Genomic DNA, 4,098 nt, shown 5'->3' on the forward strand with positions numbered 1-4,098 from the left:
TGCTCTGTGCTTGAAATGACAATCCAAAGAAAAGTTAAATGGAATTATTCTGGGGAAAAAATCACTTTTGAAAAGTGAAGACTGTTCTTTAGAGCAGGGAGTGACAAGGATGAAATTTGAGACTAATGGCTTAACTTCTCAACTCATCTTTCTGTAAGCTTCTGTCATGACATCACCCTATAAATCAGGTCCAAATAAATCCCTCTTAAGTGACATTCTTTTCACAAAGTGTGAAGCTAGGATTCAAAGACAAATCTCTAAAAGTTATCAGGCTCCACAGAGTTTAATGCTCCCATTAAACATTGAGGAGGACTTAAATTTGAGTAGTCAAATAGTAAAGATATCACATTAAAATTTAGTGGATTTTTTTTGTTTGTTTGCAAGAGATTTTCTTTTTCCCAAACCAAACTCTCAATTTTAGTTAGCATACAAGACAACGAAAGTAGAAGTAGTTGATGTTTTTGTTTCGTTATGTAAGGGGACTGTACCATATTGTAAATGTTTTCTTCCCTGGCAACTTTATGATTTCTTATTGCACTTGTAGTTTCTTATTCTATTAAACACCGAATTCTTTTTATGGCAAAATAATCCATTCTCTCAAAGAAATGCAGAACTTTAACAGATTCCAATTCAATTTGTGCAAGGTAAGAAAGAGTCATACTGTATACAAAAGTAGCAGTTTAGTCACCTGGAAGAGGTAAAATGTCCAGAAATACATAATTAGTATTTTTTTATTTTCTTTTTTATTAGATGAAAAGATAYGCAGAAGTACCATATTAACTGTTAGACAAGGAATACAAACCAAGAAACTTTGATTACAACTGAAAACACTGTCTGAATAATAACAAAAAAAATCCAGTCACTGATTAGAAAAATGTAATAAATTAAACACCTACCAAACTTCTGACTAATAATGAAATATTGATTTCTTTGTGCCAGTTTCACAGGACCTTGGCTGCAGATTGGAAACTTTTGGGTTTGWTTTTTATTCTGAATTTACAGCTCTTTTTCAGAGCCTGTTCTCCCCTAATATTCTGTTTTATCTCCAGGCTGATCCTGATCTCAGTTTCTGACACTGTTAGACACTGTTATTTTCTGCTCTATATTTTTCTTCAGCTTCTTTATAGCCCTTTACATAATAGTCAAACGAATACTGAACTTCCAGAGTTGCTAGTTTAGACATGGGCATTTTTAGAGAGAGAAAAAAAAAAGAAAAGCACTCATGAGAAGATCAATACAGAATATTTATCATCATCAGTTAGCTCATGATAATAAACAAAAATGCTCCTGCCATATGACAAAACAACAGCTAGAGGATTCAAATATTTCTGTAGGAAGGAGTTGTAAACACTATGTCATATAGTTCTACAGCTTCATCTTTAATATCTCTGTAATATGTAGATGAGTATTTATTTATTTGGATGACAAGAACAAAGATGTAGGCCAGAAGATTTGAGATGAGGAAAGGAAGAAATTGGAAGGTTTTTTTTTTTTTTTTTTTTTAAAAAAAGGGAGTAGGCATAAGGATAATTTAAATATAGCAACAAAAAGATTGACAGGTGAGAGAAAGCTGACAGTTTTAATGTTCATTTATTTTACTGTTTTTTTGTTGAAGGGATTAAAATAACATAGGAGTAATCAGAGCTGCTGAAAGGAAATTCAGTGTACTTCATTGGCTGTACAGAGTGGTCAAAGTCCCTGAAGGTTCACTGCAGAATTGTGAAATCTGTCAGTTTTGTCCTTCAGAGAAGCTAGGTCTTTTAAACTCTGCCCTTCTAAAGTGGCATAATCTGGAACAATAAAGAGTCCATAAGATCTAACCACTAACTGCTTGTAGGTTCGAAGAAAGCAGATAAAGGAAATCAGAGGTAATAGCCACTTGTCTTTTCACTCCCATTACAGCTGGCTCACTTTGTAGCCAGTCCTGTATGACTGTTAGTGAAAGGTTGGCATTATGGTGTTGCAAGGCCAAGGTAGAAAGGCACTGCAATCAAGGCTGTCTGTCTTGTCGCCAGCTAAATGCTCTGCAACTGCCCTRTACACCATGGTTCAATAAATGGAAAAAAATCAATCATTAAATATGAGATCTGAGTATAAAAATATAAACACTGCTAACATTGATGCAATTTTTACTTCTATTTTTAAACTCATCTATAGGAGAAAAGATGTGATGTACTAATTGTTGGCCTAGGAAATCATAGACTTCTCTTTCTTAGATATTACGATAAAATCATGACTCATTGAAGCATATAAGGCTATTCCACCAGTGTTTTGTTCTGTTTTGTTTTTAGTAAACAGTTAAGTGGACAAGTGCTGGACAAATTAAAGTAGTAAGAATGACTGAAAGAACTCAAAAAAACTATTATATCATGGGAAGCTATCTTTAAATAYTATCATTTACTGATTTATATTGACAGTAAAGATTTTGGTGAATTGCTCTCAACTTCACATAATAGTCTCTCGAGCCCTAAAATCTATGACTTTGGTAACACTTCATCAATATTTAGTTTAAATCTGGACATCTGTTCAGTTCTACCATATATTTGTCCCTTTGTTACTCATTATTCAACAGCACTCAGGTATATAAAAACAAAAGAATGTAAGAACAGCTGTACTGGATGAGGCTGAAGGCCCTTCTAGCCAAGGATACTAACTTCTGCAATAGCTGGGAGCAGATGGTTGGGGAAAGAGTAAAGGAACAGTGCAAGTATTAAAAGTTTGCTTCCCTTGCCTAGTTTTTCTACAGTTAGTTACCTAGAAACTTCACGGGCCCAAAGTTAGGTTTCATAGATCACGTGTGATAGCTATCTGTAGACAAATCTTTCAACAATTTGTGTAACTGCCTATTGATGGATATTTTTTACTTCTTTTGTAGAAGGTTTCCTCTGAGTGCTCTATTTGAAAATTTCACAAGGAAGCCCTATCTCTGTGGTTGTCAAAAATCCTGAATAATCATTTACAACTCATCTTTGCAGTGACATTCCTTATTATATCACACTTTCTGCCATTATTTACGTTCCAAATAGAGAAATCCTAATAGAAATTGCTTCTTCAAACAGAATCTGTTCATATATTCACATATCCAATTATCCTTATCCCGTTGTGTGCCTTTTTGGACCAAAGATAGGTTAACAAGAACTGCATGAACTGTCTAAGATCTGGATGCATCCTAGACTAGTGTCATGATCAATTATTGTTTCCTTCTAATATTCCACACAGTTCATTACTTCAATTTATTTCCATTGAATTTTATGTACTATTTTTAATCTTGTTTGTATTGTATTTTTTTCTTTATGTTTAAGCACAGTCCTTTTTCCCATAAATGTTCTAAATTGCCATAAAATTTTATTTTGTTACACACCAGTCAAGACTTGCTACCTGTCAGTGGCCTAGGCAGCCAATTGGACACCAACTGTGACAACACTAGCCACCTAATTTATAGAAAATTCATCATCTAATATACCAACTAACTAACTAAGAGAACACTTTCAGTCTATTCACAATTCGGTTTTCTGGCTCACTTAGCAACTCTTCTTAAAGAAAATAGGCAARCAAAAACTCACTATACCTGTTTTATCATTTTTCTAGCATACTGTGGGATTTTAAAGAACAAATAAAGTGACATAGCAGGTCGTCTAAATTACTAGGCATGTAATTTTATTATCAAAATCTACATTCTTAACCACATTTACTAAGAAACTATTACAGTTATCCAAGCTATGGGTAAACAGAACTATTTAAAATTATGTAACTGCAGTCCTGGTTCTCTTCTTCATCTCCATAGCAGTTTCTGGATATTACTAGATCCAGACCTTTTTTCTTCTTCCATTCTCACACTCTTCTCTTTTCTTCTTAATAGATTTCAAGTTTCCRCGTGAAATCCTGTGATTTTGTCCAGATGTTCTAGCAAGCCTGCTTGAATGCCAGTCCTTTTTCCCAAGTTTTCCCTCTTTGACTATAACTTGCTCCTTCTTTTCTGCAGTGACAATTGCCACATATCACAGAATCATAGAATCATAGAATTCTTAAGGTTGGAAGGGACCTTTACAGATCATTTAGTCCAACCCCCTTGCACATCCAGGGTCACCTAATATTCTT

Source organism: Nothoprocta perdicaria, unplaced genomic scaffold, assembly GCF_003342845.1.
Source record: "Nothoprocta perdicaria isolate Ctin4 unplaced genomic scaffold, notPer1 scaffold_396, whole genome shotgun sequence".
Classification (NCBI taxonomy): domain Eukaryota; kingdom Metazoa; phylum Chordata; class Aves; order Tinamiformes; family Tinamidae; genus Nothoprocta; species Nothoprocta perdicaria.